General features: G+C 41.8%; 1 protein-coding gene across 3 annotated transcripts in view; it reads left to right on the top strand.

Moving 5' to 3' along the window:
- Window positions 1-1,274: 1,274 nt before the first annotated feature.
- LOC128808808 (protein TUNAR) overlaps window positions 1,275-16,936 on the top strand; it is a 160,219-nt gene continuing 144,557 nt past the window's right edge. For all 3 annotated transcript variants that reach the window (XM_053980363.1, XM_053980362.1, XM_053980366.1), the window contains exon 1: window positions 1,275-1,698. The gene's annotated coding sequence lies outside the window, so the exon portion shown is untranslated. The remainder of the gene's footprint in view (window positions 1,699-16,936) is intronic.

Below are 16,936 nucleotides of genomic sequence, written 5' to 3'. Positions count from 1 at the left end.
TCTTTAAGGTGCAGGTGGTTATGGTTTATAATTACCTAAGAAGACTCCAAAGGCCAAGTTCAATAAGAATTTTGAAACAACTTTGCCACTAAAAGCAGTTAATTTAGCAAACAACAGGGAAAATTACTTTTTTCTTTTCACTGTTGCAACAGTTTTATATGAAAAACCACAAGACTGTTCCTGCCCAGGTGCAGGCATGTATGTCTGTATTTATAGTTACATATTGTCCCTCCTAACTTAAAACTTTAATGAGGGACCTACTTAGAATCTTTTAAAGGTGAGCTTCTGTAAAATTTTGCCAGGCATTTAACAGTAAATTAAGTTAAAAGGGCCTTTGGAGTATTGAATTAAAAAAAAAAATTATTGACTTAAACTTTTTTGGCTTCTATAAGCACAGCCTTCAAAGTGTGAAGGATTTTATGTACAATATAGCCTCAAAACAGTGAAACAAATCTTCACTTTGTAGACTAATGAAAACTGAAATACAGAAGTTATTTGTTACTTGTATGATAATAGCTACAGAGAGAATAAAGTTTTGGAGCCTTTAGTCTTAAACCTGTGATCAAGTGAGTGAAAACCACATGCTTTTACAGGGTGTATCTAAACAAGCATTTTAGAACTTTCAAATACACACTACAAGGAGTATCTTTGAAATACTACTTGTTAGATGGGATTTCCCCATTGAATGGTAATACTATGAAATCTACCATTTCTACTCTTTTCCATAATTTCACTTGTCTAAATTCTAAACAGCTCTTCAAGTAATATTTTTTTCCCTGAAGAAAAGATAGGTATGTTGTGAGAAGCAGCACTTTTTGATTACTTCAAAGAGGATGTGCTCCATGAAGGCCGGATACATATTTAAACCTTCACAGCTCAGGAAAAGAGTAGATTTAGGGCTGGTATTCAAGAATGCATTGTACTGCTGAATTAAAATATACAGATTCTAGTATTCTTCAGTATTTAATTTGTTTACTCATCCATCTGTGATACTTCATGAGAGACAAGCAATAGGATGCGAAAGGAAACAATGGCAAGAATATTGATAGCGTCTGAAAGGAAAGCAAATAAACTAAACACGTTGATGGCAGAGGAAAGCTGTGGAGGGTCTTCCCGGGGAGATGCTCTGGGCTGAGCTGCCGGCAGCCGGGCGAGCGACTGAGGCACCCAGGAGATGGTGCTGTTGGACCGGGGAAGCGGCACAGTCCTGACCCAGAAGCATCTTTCAATGCGGTCCTCCCTGTTTTCCATCTGTGTTGCATTTTACTCTTTGGGGTCCTCGTTTTCTTTTGGGAGAAGAAGGTGCCGGTGTTAACCAGGCGCGTACCGCGATGCCGTTCCCGGCCAGCCACCCCTGCGCCCTCGGTGGAGATGACGGCAGTGCTTGAAGGCGATGCTTTTCGCCGGGACTGCGTGGCTGGCGAGATGGTAACGCCGAGGCGGGGAGCAGCTTCACAGCTCACTGCCCTCACCGGAGCCACCGCCTGAGCAGCGCTGTGCCCCAGCCGGGCGCCCGCAGCCTCCTGCCTCGCGTGGGGAGCAGCACGCCCGCTCCGGGGCTCCTCGGGGACCCGCCGCCCGCCGGCTTCCCTGCCGGCTTCCCTGCCGGCTTTCCTGCCGGCTTCCCTGCCGGCTTCCCTGCCGGCTTCCCTGCGCCATCCTCGGGCGGCCCGTCCCGCGCACACGTGCCTGGCCAAGGTAAGCGCCAGGGCGGCCCAGCGGCCGCTCGGCGAGGGCGCGCCCGGGGCGGCGCGGGGCGGGCGCGGGGCGAGCGGCGCGCAGCTCCCGGGCACCCTCGGCCGTGTGTCGGCACACGGAGCACCCGCCTCCCGCGGCACCTGGGCACCTGTGGGCCCTGTGGGTGCGAAGGTCTGCGGGCGGTTCAGGGTGGGAAGATTGGAGGTGGCAAAGGGAAATCTGGGGTTCTTTCGGTCCAGAGTGTCTCAGCAGAGCAAGAGGTCAGAGGGTCATGGTGGCATTTTCTGTCGATGTACTGTTTTATTAGCATCCTCTCATGTCATTTGGTTCAGAGGCTTCAAACCTGGCCAGAAAAGATCAGCAGGAACTGGAACAGGTTAGTGGATATCCTGGGAGTAGCTGTAGCAACATGAAGTCACCAGACTGGGTACTTGAGGAATATTTAATGGAAGGGAACATCAAAGGCCTTTTCCCAGTTGCAGGAGGGCTTCTGTCTCTGAGTATGTCTGCATGTGTAACCAGGCAGTGACCAGGGTTTTTATATGTGGTATAAATCTAATTCCCCAGTTTTTCAGCCTGAGATCTTTTTTATCTGAATGGGTATGACCAAAATAAGATCTTTCTACATGCAGGCAGAGCGGCCAAAAGCAAACCTCCTACAGGTATCCGGGTGGGTTACAAGGCCTCCCTGATTGCAGCCACCATTGAGCTGTGAGTGAGCCATTTTGAGTTTGTTGCACCCATTTCTCTGTGGCTGAAGTGAGCATGGCCAGTGGTGGAGGTGAAGTGGCTGGCGAGGAAAGAGCCATCAGAGAGAGGATGGCCTAACCTCCTTTGGAGTAGAACCACTGGGGAGGCCAGTGGTGTAAGGATTTGAGGACTGTCTGCTGTGCTGTATTTTCATCCTCTCTTTTTAAATCATTAACAGCAATTCAATAGCCAGTGGTAGGATCTATTTTATCCCTTTTTTTTTTTTTTTCTTAACAATGAATGATTTAAAGCTTAGCTGACATTTTGTGGGGGCTTTTGCTATATGAGTAATATTTTGGCATGAGCTGAGTAGGAAAGCAATCTGCTGTCCAGCCATGTTTAGGTGTGTCAGCAGAAGGAAACCAGGAGAAAATACTAAAGAACAGCAATTCAGGAAGGAGTTTACCAAGCCCAAAGCAAGCCTGTTCAAATTTCTTTGCTTTTCATGTGGACTTGAGGTACAGTTCAGCTCACTCTGCCAAACAACTGTCAAGTTTTCAGGCAGGAGCTGGATGTTCCTTGGGCCTGAGGAGTGAGTACTCTGAGCAGGAGGTGGCTCAGGGCTCAGGCCACAACTTTAACATCGTCCCTAACATCTCTGTCTCAGAAAGATAAGCTCTTCCTACATATTGAAGAGGAGTCTCAGGAGGCACCAGACAGTAAGTTACACACTTTGTTTTAGGGACCATTTTGCACTGTGCTCATGGATAAGATGAAGTGCTTAGGATCAGCACACTTACTCAAACCCAAGAGTTTGAGTGCTCTGAGACCCCAAACCACCAAGTTATAGTGTCAGGCCTCCTTTCACCCCAGAAGCATTGCAGTTCTTTTTGAGCCAGAAATCCTGTCCCAACAAGTGGAAAGGTGTGCCCTCTTCCCCTCTAGCTCCCTGCTAGGTGGCCAAGTGCTTCATTTGAGGTGGGCAATGATGGCTTGACCTCCCTGCCATGTAGTCTTTCCATGTCTGGAGGTACTCTAATCACCCAACTGTTGTGGACAAGCAGTTTCCAACACCATGTTGCTACTGGTATGGATTACACACCCCAGGTTTGCCAGGTACTGTCCAATTACTGCCTTTGGAAAGTATTAAAAAAGGGCTAGGTGACTGTTTTCCCAGCTTGGGCCAGAGCTTTAAGTCAGTATGAAATTTCAGATTAAAATGGCACCTTATTTAGGTGCCTACATCCTGATATCCTGATTTTTGGTTCTTAATCAATATGCAGGAAGGACTTCAAGACAAGATTGCATCTGTAGCTGCTATTATATTATATTATATTATATTATATTATATTATATTATATTATATTATATTATATTATATTATATTAATGCAATACAGTCCTGTAGCTTAGTGGGAAATAAGTACAAAAAAAGTGTCTGAAATTTCAGAGCATGTGGGTTTTGGTTGTGTTGAGAGGATTTGTCACAAAAGCTCCTGAGGGAAGAGTAGAGGAAGATGCCATGAATTCCACTTAAGAACAATAATAGAGTCTGGAGGGCATGTATGTTGCCAACAACAGTAATACTGGGCAAAGAAAGAGGAAATCAGTACAACTGAGTGTCAGGGAACCCTTCCAAATCTGAAAATCTAACCTTCGTTTTCTGATACATTGGTTTATTAATTAATGTAAAGACTAGATGAAAGGGAAATTAAAACGAAGTATGGTGCACTGCAAAATACTAAAATTATAAAATAAGAGTGCTTCAGGTGTGTCAGTCAGAAGAGTTGGAATAATTAACTGCTAGTTCAGAAATTGGATCACCGAAAATTAAAGGCAGAAATTAAAGATAAGGACATTGCTGAGAATCTAAATGATTTCTTTGCAGTGCTCTTCAGCACACAGAATATCAGAGTGATACCTACTGGGACTTGCTCCTTTCTGGTAATCAAGATGTGTCAGAAGGAAGAGCTGGAACAAATCGATAATTTAAAAAGCAGCAAATCATCAGTTCCAGATGGTATATTGAAAAGTTTTGAAGCAGCTTAGTATGAAATAGCTGAATTGCAGCAAAAATATGCCTTCCTTAATTAAAAACAGCTATTTTGCTGGAGAAGTGGAAGGTAACAGTTGTACCCAGAGTTGAAAACAGGATTGAGATAATTTGAGAAAGCACACACTCTCTATACCCAGATATACACTTCTGTTTTATAAGCTGATTGAAGACAGAATATAAAGTAGGGAAAAAAAAAAAAAAAGAAAAATTATAGTATCTAAAGAGCAAAGTTTCTGCAGGAAAGAGTCATGCCTCATCATTAATCTGTTTTAACTCCAACAGGGACATGCTCACAATGGGCAAATAAGAAGGAGCCACTGTAATTTAGATCAACCTCAAAGGACCTTTGGCCTAGGCAGGATACTGTGAAACAAAGAGAGGTGAGCTTGCTGCAGATCTCTTGTCTGATGAGACTATGCTGGGCTGCATGTCCAAAGGAACCCTGACCACCCTTGACATCTCCATGCTGCATCAGGCCCATGACTTGTTCCTGCTCTATAACAGTTTTATCTCACCCATGTGATGCCAAGCCCTGCTTTCAGCTATCCTGGGAGGTGAGAAACCAATGAGAGGATGAGTGACCCATTTCCAGCCTCTGAGAAAGCTGAGCAGAGGTTGTTTCTGTGTGTCTGTCAGGCTCACAGGTCTGAAAAGGTGAACACTGGTGAGAAAGGTTACACACTGCTTTTAAATTTTAAGTCCTACAGAGGATGGAGAGGTTGCTGTGGGAACTGCAGGAGTCCAGAAACTAGGAGCTGAGGAGCATCAGTGGCAGCTGTGGTGGGAAGCTCTTCCTGTGGGTAGCACCAAGGTAGCATCTTTGTGGTGAAGGCATTCATGGGGAAAGAAAAATATGAACAAAAATTTGAACAAATATGAACAAAAAATATGAGCAAAAAAGACTCTCCAAATTGTTAGGTAAAGGCAGGGGCTAGCTGGCAGAATGCTTTCTACTACTGTCACTCACTAGAAGCAGGTCTAGTACTATTTAAAAAAATTAAAGAAGGAATTTGGTTATAGCAAAACAGAAAATTAATATGACAAAGCATCTCATTTCAGAAGAAGAAATAAGAGGGAATGTATTAATTTTCCCTCCAAATGCTATGCATGAATTAATTAGATACAATATCAATGTCAACATTGTTTAACAACAACCCTGTATGTTTATAGAGAATACTCCGGATGCACTGAGAGGAAAATCTATACCTTTTCCCTTAGAGGGAATCCATAAGAATCCATACCTTTACCCTTAAAAACACAGTTTTTTCCTGTCTTAATTTTATGAAAATTGGAACCATTTGTGGACTCCTTATTGTGTTATTTGTTCCCACATCCTGCTCCAAAGGTATTTCTCTGCTTCTATTCTATCAGTGAAGGTTGACAAACTGACCGTGTCACCATGAAAAAAAATTCAGTAGGATTTTGTGCAATAGCTTAAAAAAACCCAAACAACCAACTACCAAATTTTTAACAAGTATTTCATGTTCAGAACCTTTGTTAATACAAATATACAGTTTTCATCAACTTCAACCAGAGATTCTTTGCTTTTTTACAGAACTATTACCTCCTTCTTTCTCATTTGTTTTTGCCTGTCAGTCCTTCTCTATTTCTTCTGATCTTTTCTATGTATTCTTCCCTCGGTCCTAGGGTCTCCCCTTCCTTGCCTCACTCTCACAGGTGTGTGATGCTGCTGTTGCTCATCTTCTTCTATACCTGCTCCTGCCTCCTCACAGCCTTGTCAGCTCACAGCTGTACCAGCTCTGGTGCCCAGCCAGAGTCAATTATGCCAGCAGAACTAATTAGAAGGCACAAGATGCTGTGCCTCATTCTTGAGATTTGTACAGCTCACTATCACAATGTGCTCTGCTGATTAGGAAATATTGATTTATAGTAACAAAAATTATAACAAAAAAAAATAAATTTTAAAGGCGTCTGGAATAACCCTGCTGTTTTTCTCTTTGGTCTGTTCTGTGCAATTATTTTCACATTAATAACCTCTACTATACAGCAGTTCTAGGATTTGCTGGGTATTCGGTGGGGAACAGCATCAGCCAGGAAATGCCTGAAGTGCTGTATTTATGGATGATAAACTAGGCTGTAGATTTTAGAAAGACTGTGTTTTGCCTTTTCCTTTAAATTTTCTTATGCAGTCACATAAGGGAGGAAAGGATAGTGCAGAGGTGCCCAGGACACTTTTAAATTAGCTAATTTAGATGCAAAGTCAGTTTTGCCACGGCAGCATGGAGCAGAGCAGCATGGCTGATTCACTCAGTTCCCCAACAGTCCCGAGGGTCCCACTGCTCAGCTTTTACAATGCTCTTTTCTGCAAGAAAAGTCTCCCCTCTCTGATGCCATGGGATGCTGTGGCTCATGTCAACACACAGTAATTCAGCTGCTTGATGTGACAGTTTGCTGATATACAGGCTTGTGGGCTTTTCCACAAGATCCACAATAGAGTTGAATGGCTAACGCTTCAGGGTCGGTAGGTTTGGGTCCTTTCTTTCCATTTATGAAAACACCCATAACTGTCAAAGCTCAAGAGAACTTAAGACCCTACAAAAAACCTGAGCCACTTGCACATCAATGCCATCAGCAAATGCTTCTTTGAGCTGGTTTTCATGTCTGAGACTCAGACCAACATGCAGTGATCTTGTTATTTCTACATCAGCAGAATAGCAGACAGCTCTGACATTTCTTCCCTTACCCAAAACTACTTTGGGCTAGATAAAACAATAAGATCTCAGTGATGGCTGCCCAAAGCAGTTCTCAAAACCACTTTATTCATCATTAAGACAAAGGAAATTGTCCTCAGTTGCAGGATGATGGAGTAGGAAACAGAGATTATAGATACAGTCTTGGGGAAAAGCTTTGTGTTAATTATTGTTAACGTCTTGTGAACTCCTCTAAGATGTCCAAGTTGTAACTGTTCATCTGGGCTCCACCTAGCAGAAAGATGTTTCCTGATCATCCTGCCTGCATAAAGCAAATTGTAGCTACATAGTTTGTGGTTATTTTTTTTTCTTCCTGTCCCCTTCCCCCAAGGCTAAAGTGTCTTTAGTCTGGTGGACAAGTTGTTTTTCATTTTTTACCTCACAAAAAAGCTGTAATAGGAGAGTGTAACTTCAAATCTCATGTTGAGGATAATTTACTGTATAGTCTTCTGTTTGGAGAAGCCAAAGTTAAAAGAAAATTAAATCAAATTTTTATCAGAAGAGGCATATCATTTTGTCTGGTCAGCTATTGTGAGTTTGTTTTCCTGAACTGCTGAGTCCAGATGGAACTTTAGATGCTTGGTCTCTTTGAAAATCAGGCCTGGGGCTTCCAAATCCAGGCAAAGGGCCATGGTGGTTTGTATAGTAACTGGCACAGAGGATGAAATACAGCCTCTCTCTTTCAGAGGGATCTTCTTACTTCAAGGACTTCAGGGACTATGAGCACTGAGCCCTGGCTGTTTAAAGTCCTTTCTGCTTTGATGTATTCCACCAGGGAGGGCAGTCTCTAAGTTCAGCACAAAATGATGCAGTCCCAAATAGGACACTGTATCTGAGCCCCCTCTAGATTATTATCTGACACTATTATTTTTTCTTGTGGAGATCATAAAGAGTGCACGATGATGCCCTACAACATATTTTCTAAAGAGTACTAGGAGCTGGTATCCTGAGAATATGACAGGAACTTCTCATAAATAAACCTTGAGGTTTATTAGGTAACCAAATCCATTTTTCAATGTAGTGTAGTGGGGTTAATACTTCATTCTGTTCACTGTCCTGCTTTGATTGGAATTTCAAATGCTAAATCTAATTTGACCACTGTAATTTTAACTCCTGGTTTTTATATGTCCGCTTTTAATCGACCATGCTATGTTGCCATCTTGCTTTTTTGATTTGGATGTGTCCATTTAGACCTTCTGGAAACAAGTTTACTCTATTCTGGCAGACAGAACTTTCCCAGCGAGTCCCAGAGATTGATTTCTAGAAACTTACTTGACTTTGAGATCACATCCTGGAGGATAGTGGTGTTGAACTATAATTGGTTTCTCAGAGTTGATTTTCTCCTCTTATTAGTTCACTGAGCAGATGAGCGATTCACTCACTTAACTCTAGATTGGTTCATGAGATTAAAGAGCCTGTCCTTGCATTCATATTTTAAACATCTCCTGCCATTTCTTTATAAACAGACAGTTGAATGATACTGAGTTTGAACTCAAAGTACTTATTTTCTTTACCACATTGAAGCACAGCTCAGAGCATCCAGAGTCTGGTGTAGCTGTTGAGAAAATACACTGTTCCAAACATGCTGCTTTTGTTGATATGTCCCACTGGAGCTCAGCAAATGTGAATAACCTTTTATTACCATGATAACACAAGTCCATATGCTTTCTGATGAAATTCCAAGAGACATTTACATTTCTCCTCTGCTTGTAATTCGGGCAGAGCAGACAGGAGGAGACCCTGACCTTTTATATCAGTTTGTACAGGGGCTGTGGTCATGATGCCAGAGCAGGAACTGTGAAACTCTTTAAGCTTTGTTAATGACTCTGCTGGAGATGCTTCCTCCAGGGCTCAGGTTCTGTTCCCCTTATATCAATTACTTAACCTAATTTTTTTAAACAATGAGCTAACACTAATGAACCCACAGAGCAGGGTTTGTCCTCGAGCCTGTTTCTGCAGTGCCAGTGACAAGTGACCAGAGACACTAGGCTTGCTTGTGCTGTGTGTCCTCCTTGGGAAAATGGCTAGCAAGTGATGGGATACACGTGCTGAAAAGCACTTTGCTGTGGTGCTGATATGCCCCAACCTGTGTGTAACACCTGTGTAGGTTTTAACAGGAGTTAGGCAACCACTGACATCTGCATGGAGTTGTCTACATGTGAAATGGCTGTCTGTGCTTGGTTTGTAGTCAATGTGGTCTGTCAGTCCTGCCAGAGTGGTCCAGAAAGGTGTCCAAGCATCAGGGGCTCAGTTCAATTGCTCAAACATACGTGTCTGGTGCCATTTGAGATGCCCTGGAGTAGGTTGGACATCCCCAGAGAGCTGAAGATTTAGTGCAGGACTTTTGCTGTCCTGAAAGCTGAGGCCACACCAGACACCAGCATACAATCAAATCTAGTCGTCTGCTTGAGGGTAGGCTGAAATGCTCTCCAGGGTCTGCTCGCTGTATTGGCAGACTCTGCCAGTGACTGCAACCTGCACTCAGCACTCACATGTAGACACCTGGATGGAAGCACTTTCACCTCCAGCTGCATCCAGTCCCTTATGGCTGAAGATACAGGTCTGGCTCCCAGAGACATTTAGAGTTAAATATGTAGGTAAGCAGCTCCAGAGGGCAAGGTATCCAGCCCATTTTTAATAGCTACTATAGGAGCAAAAGTGCCTTCTGGAAATGCCTTTCATCAAACTGGCTGCAGAGGGACACTAAGCATGTAACTGTTTAACTTTCAGGTTAAGAAAGTGAAAAGTATCCCACCTTTAGATGAGATGTAATCCTTTAAACTCCACTGACCCAGAAACAGTTTTCTCCAGTTACCTGCAGGAAAGGCCATATGGGAGACACAGTAATAACAGTAATGATATTCTGAACCTCAGGAGCATCTTGAATATTTCTGAACTTTGCAAAATATTGACTTAAGGATAGTTGAGTTGGAACTGAGCTATGCACAAGCTAAAAACTTACTGTGTTTTCCTTTTTCCAGATAACAATTTGCACCTTTGCAGCCCAAAAGATCTGTGGAAATGAGCATAGTTTCTCACTCTATTTCCCTGGGCAATTTGAGTCTTCACCACCTGGGTGGTGTTTTCTTACCCTTTTCTCATATTTTCATTATTTTTGACAGATGAAAAGACCACAGTTTCACTTGGGTTGTTCTGGGAGGCATACAAACCATGATGGCTGCTATGGGATTGATTGGAGAAGTTTAGTGTGGGAGTAATGACATTTTCAAATTAGGCTGGCTGACCCAGATGCTCTTTATAGAGGTATCTCATTTAGAAGCTTAAGTGAATTATATAGCCAAAGTTTTAAAAGGAGATGTGAGGGGAAAAACTGGGACAACGAAAAAAGTGCAGCAACAGTGAAAGTCTGAAAAGTGCAATAGGCTCTGTAAAAATCCACAATTCATCACCCTGGGGACATTTGAAAGTGGAAGTAATTGTAGAAAAGTAAAAGGTAAGTCTTCAATGGATGTTGACTAAGTTAATTCCAGTGGGATTAATTTTACTTACATCAATGAGCATCCAACTCTCACCAGTGTAGGTTGATGGCTCTGGTGAGAAGGTAATAGTGTCAACTTGATATATCATTAAACAATATTATTGATATATCATTAAACAATATTATCTCTATAATTGTCCAAAATCTCATATTTTGCAGCTGTTTTGATTAGATTTAGCTTTTTATCTGTACCTAGGTGGTGTGAATGACTGAAATTTTGAACAGAGTCCACTTATTTATTCTTATTTCCATATGGAAAAATGCACATTTATTAATCAAGTAGAGTCCATAGAGGTATTGAGATGCAAGGGCTAAGCAGATCTTGGCAGCCAGCAGTTTCCTCATGATCACTATTCTGTGCTTAGATCCCTGCAGAGGGGCATGTGTATTTGTTTGGACTTCTAAGGAGATCAAGCAACAAAAGGACACTGACAAATTGATGTGTGTTTCATGTGGTGCCTTTTTGATAAAGACCCTAAATGGCCTTACAATGTGTAATGAAGAGAGGGTTCAAAACAAATGTGATGCCAGGAGCAGTACCAGGGTGCTGCAGTCCAGCACAGGCGGGGGATTTGCACAGGAGCCCTGTGGCAAAAGCAGGAACAGAGCTGAGATCACTGGGTCTCGCCTCTCCACAAAGACAAGGCTCCCTAAGGCAGTCACCTACACACTCCAGGTTTCCCTTCACACATGCTGGCTGCTGCAGTCAGGAGTGCTGCATAAAGCTATTATTGCTCTGTGCAAACAAACTGCAATGCCATCACTACTCAATCTGCTAGGTTTAGGTCATGACTGCAGCATGAGCCCAGAAGTGAGCTCCACTCCTCTGGGGCCAGACAGCTGCTGTGCTCATGTTCATTTGAGGAATCCTCTCCTGTTGGATGCCATGTGACCCCCTGTGGTCAGCCATACCTAGTGGTGGACCCAGCTGTGTTCTCTGTATCTCACTGTCATGACCTGGAGCTTGGAACAGAGCAGAGGTTATTTTGCTGGATGAATAGTATCCAGTGCTCTTTGGGGAAACACTTGGGAGGGTGTCGCATCCTAGAGAAGCTGCTGAAGGCAATCTTTTGGCATCCTGAAGTGGGAGATAACTTAAATAGGTTTTGCAATGTAATTGAAAGTGTGATACTTCAAGTGAATTCCTCCATCCATGTGCTTCCTTCAGCTCAGTTCTCTGTACTTCTTTCTTTGAACCAGAACCAACATCTCTTACTTGCAAATTTTCATAGGCAAAATTTGATTAAAATAACCAGAAATTAAGGACCTCTGCCTTCACAGCCACTTCTACTGCTTCTTGTGATTGTTTGAGTTGATTTTTACCATCCCTTTGCTCCTCCAGATGCTGTCACAGCTTTAATACATCAGTACAAAGCTAAGGCAACCTCACCAGTCAATAATCCTGCCTCTGGGCAGCAGGTGCCTCAGCAGCTGCTATTTGCTGGAAGGAGAGATTTCACTTGGGTTAGGCTGATGGGAAGAGCAGCTGATGTTGGCAGTGGGACTGGAGGAAGATGATGGTCCCATGCACATTGGGGTTGGCTAATGCTGTCAGTAGAAAGTGTCCCTCATCTTATTAGTGAGCCTATTCACTATTAGTTTGGATCATGACAGGAAAAGAAACTCTCCTATATAGAAGACACGTCTTGTCCTTTGCTTATGTAAGTCAGAGCTATGGCTTCTGGGCTCTCACTGAATGCCTCCTTTTCTCTGTACTTTTCCAGCTCATTTGATACAGTTTTGAATTGTGGGTTGTTGGAGGTTTTTTTAAGTTTTTTTTTTTTTAAAAAAGATATATTAATTACCCAAATGCTTGGTGGAGAGCAATGCTTATGTCAAAAGGTTTAAGCTTTGGGTTTAATTTGGATGAATGCCTGAAATTTAGCTCTGAATCAGTGGCAGTCTTTGAATTTATAAATAATAATATCCACCTGAGATTCTGGTGCAAAGCAAGAGCAAGACTTTTATTCTGTTCAGGTTCCTCATCTCTGCTTATCACTATAGCAAATTAGGCCTTTTCAGGCAAGCAACAAGTGGTATGACTAACAGCCTCGTAGTGCTTATTCTTTCTTCCCAGCAGTTTCAGTGAGAACAGCCAAGGCCTGGCCATTCCAGCCAAGGACTTAAAAAAATGTTTGATATTTTTGAAGACTCTTTCAAATTTTAATACAAATTATTTTTGTTTGGGAATTTGTCTGCTCTTGGCTGGCCCAGATTAGCCAAGTATAGAGAACAAGTTCAGGATCCTTCCCATTGCCCAGAACTGTAGGGTGAGTGAGAGTCTGTAACAAGTATTTAACCACAGAAGTCAGTGCCTGGGAACAAAGTGATCAAATAAGATAAATTGGAGTGATAAATCAGCTGAAGGCATGACAATAGGATAGGAATAACACTTTAGTTATGATAAAATTGTAGAGGTTAAAATGTTCATGCATTTAGAAATTAGGAAATTATGTTTTCTTGCCATCTTGAATAGGATTTAGAAATGACATTGAACAGGTAAGTGAAACCCGGATTTAGGATTTTGTATATGATAAAATTAGGTAGCTCAGCAGGGATTTTTTCTGACTAATTGGTAGGACTGTGAGTAGAAATATATGTGGTATTGTGTGCTGTGTAAGCAAGCACGTCTGCTTACTGCACTCGCTCTTCCCCGAGATTGTGTTCTGATACATGTTTGCTGATTCCTGTTCCAACACAGATAAAGTCATGCTGCAATCTCTTGCCAACAGGAGGTCTGGGTGGACTTGGGAATTTTCACCTTATGGTAAAGTCAGAAATATCACCAAGGCAGGGCATTTTGTGCTAGTTGGAGGATTTTGTTTCCAGTGTAAAGAAAGACAAGACAGACACAATGTCACCTTTGTGACTCCCATCACACTTGGTCTGAGCACAGGGCTGAAGGTATCCAGCTGTGCTGTAGTCTGCAGGAACTCTACTTTCACCTGCTAAAGGTGAGCAGAATGGGAAGCTTCTTTTCTAAACCACCCATGATTGAATACTGTTAGTATTTAATACTTGTATTGAATCTCAGATAATTGCTAAAGTGCTGAACTGCTGTCCCAACTTATCCACATGCAATTAATAATATTGATCACCCTACACTGACCTTGAGAGTTAATAACCGTTTTTTTCTTTAGTTTCCCTTGATGAATGGTGCTTTCTATATGCCAACTTATAATTTTGTCAAGATGTCAGATCACAGGGTCTGAACCTGCAGACATTGAAATGCAAACAGTGCTTTCTTGTGATTTCTTGTGCAATGTTTTTTTTCTTTGGGACCTATAAGAATATTTATGTCTAGGCTGAGAAAAATAAGTACATTTTTATTTTTACAGGATTTTGCCTGGGGGAAGCCTATACAAATATTTGTGTAATAGCCAAATTACTTGAAATCCAGGTAGGATACCTGCACAAAGATTTGAGGCTCCAAAAGTCAGGCCTTATTTTCTCCATCAAATAATTGGGTGGTTCTTTTCTTCATCTAATGATAAAGTGTTTCTGTTTTTCCTGAAAAATCCTTTCCTAAAGTAAACACCCTGGTTAAGAGACAGAGAGATAATTGAGGCAATTTATTTGTCTCATCTTATTTGGAGAGACCCTTAGAAGTTTTTTGCTCTAGGTAATCTGAACAACATCTTTTTCCCGATTACCTTGAACAAACTGAAGAATTTATTTATGGTTATCTTTTACTAATAGGCTCCCCTGCTTACCTAATCCTCATCTTATTAGTATTATCTGATAATGAATCAACAATACTGCTCCTGTTTTGCATGACATTTTTTTCTTAGGCTCCTGCTGTACTATGTACCCTTTTGCTTGTGCATATCCCTCTGCTAAGATCCCTAGCAGAGGGATCAGAACCAATGCAGGTCTGGAAGCAGAGAATGTAGCAAAAAGGTTCTGCCAAAATCTTTGAAATATTTTTATTCTTTGCTGCTGAGAAAATCAAACAGATCTGGAATGTGTGAAGTGGCACTCCCAACTCAGAGCTTGGCATCACTGAGGAAAGCTTTGCAGTGCTGTATTACACAAGAGACATGTGGGGAGGGATTCTGGGGAAAGAAATCCACCTCCACATTGGTTTTCTCACACCAGCACTAACACTCATTGCTGGAGCAGTATGTGGGAACGGTGTGTGATAATCTCACTGCTCCTTCTGCAGAACAAATGGAGCACATTGTCCCACAACACCCAGCACTCAGCACTTTAGCTGATTTACCTTCCCCACTGACACATATAACTGCCCCCTTCCTTTGGACAACTGGCATCATCTGAAGACACCTTATCTTTGTAAAAAACATCTTGACAAACTCTTCAAACACTGCCTCTTCTCTGCATTTGAACTCATTCACCTCTCCCCCCATTACATCCTCAGCTGAAGCAGATTATTGCAAAATCCATTTAAAAAACACAGCAGTTTTATACTGAAAGATATCTAGAGGGCAGCAAATCCAGAGGGAAATCTCATCCTTCAGTGCAAACAAAACTTCCTCTTTAATTTCTGAAAAATCAAACACAGTTACATAAAGGAGTTTTTTTTTTCTTCTCTTCATAAAGCAGCAAGAATAATAAGGTATCTCTATAAGGTTGAGATATAATCATACCTGGGAGCAATTTTTTAATTTGATTAAAGCTTTCAGTACTGGGCAAAGCCTCTAAGTTCAGGTGTGAGTTATGAAGAAACTGCTTGACCATACATAATCCCATCTGAAAGCAAATGTATTTTTAGAGTATTGCTGTGTGACATGGAATGCTCCTGAGTTATTAGTGTATAACTATGCTTGTTGTAAGGATATATTTAATTTGGTATTAAGATTGTGTTATTGATTGCAATTTCGTTCTCCTTCATGTTTGGTTCAAATTGTAGTCAGCCAAACAGCAGCTGGGTTCCACTTAACTGTTGGCAATAGAAATCAAGGCTTCTGTGACATCTTGCTTTATTGCATACTGCCTTCTTCAGCACATTTTGACACATTTTGAGAAGTGTTTCTGCAATTACCCTTCCTAAATTAAATCTCCCAACTGTTGATGTATAGCGTGATAGGGATGTTGGAAACCCTTATCTCTTGTCCCTAACATCTTATGTTTGGCACTCGAGATTTGGAACTTGGCCACCAAGAAGTTATCAGAATGCTTTAAAAAAAGGAGAAATTTTAAAATATCCATGCTAATGGTTTGAGTTTTTACTCAATTTTTGAAACTTTTCACCTAAATTGTGCATGGAAAAATGGCATCTGCATATTGAAAGATGCAAGTAGAGGCAAATCAGTCCAGATTTTTATGGACGCTGTCAGTAACGATGGGGAAAACTAGACAGCCTCCTTTGAGCACATTTGGGAGTACCAGTGTCTAAATGTCAGAAGGGACATCTCCCATTCCCCACTTTCTGAAGATGCAAAATGGGGTTAATGAACTGACCGCTGTTGGTCTGGCGTTTACTTTCACATTTATTGGTGAAAAATGTGGTATGTTAGTGGGTGATTCTTGTGGTCAAGGGGCAATATATTTGCATTGAAATAGCATAGGATGTATACAGGAGAGAGGATTGGGACTGTGTGATGACTTTTTTTGCTGGAGACTATGCCTGAAATTAGAAGGATTTATGTGATACCTGATAGCATTTATGGCAAAGGCCATACAAGAACACAAGCAATTTCCTGCTAATTGCTTTTCTTATGACGTACAACCCCCTTTTCCAGTCTCATACGTGTGGTGATTTTGCACAGCTAGTATTTCATTAGCATTGAAATAGCAGGGAATTTTTGTCACTAGAATAGTCAGTCATTACTGACTACCCAAAATGAATGCATCACCTTCTTAATTATCTCTGCTGTCTCTGAACATCTCCGTGTTTCCTCTGTAGGAAGGGAAGGTTCCCTTTCTTCCTTCATCTTCACTAGAGTGTTCCTTTTGGCTGGGGTTATAACTTGACCTCTGGGTGGTTTTCTAAAGCAGCTGCAGGTTTTGAGGTGCTGGTTCAGAACGATGGGCTGCCAAAGCCAGCTCACCTGCTGCTGTTAAGGGTCATAGAATGGGTAGGGTTGGAAGGGACCTTAAAGGCCATCCAACTCCAACCCTTCTGGCATGGGGGATCCTGCTGGCCTTCAAGGCTGCATTTAATAGCAATATATGACTGCTTCCTTGTTTGTTTGTTTGGTATTGTGTAGCCTGCCCTGTGAGTAGTGGCTATATCTGAGCCATGAGAAGTTAAACTCTTTTGGACTCCTTTGGTTGCTCAGAAAACTCTCGCTGCCCCGGGCTTCATAGATGAAATATAAAC

Source organism: Vidua macroura, chromosome 6 (assembly GCF_024509145.1).
Source record: "Vidua macroura isolate BioBank_ID:100142 chromosome 6, ASM2450914v1, whole genome shotgun sequence".
Classification (NCBI taxonomy): domain Eukaryota; kingdom Metazoa; phylum Chordata; class Aves; order Passeriformes; family Viduidae; genus Vidua; species Vidua macroura.
The sequence above is the reverse complement of the archived record's forward strand: the minus strand, read 5'-3'. Positions and strand labels throughout refer to the sequence as shown.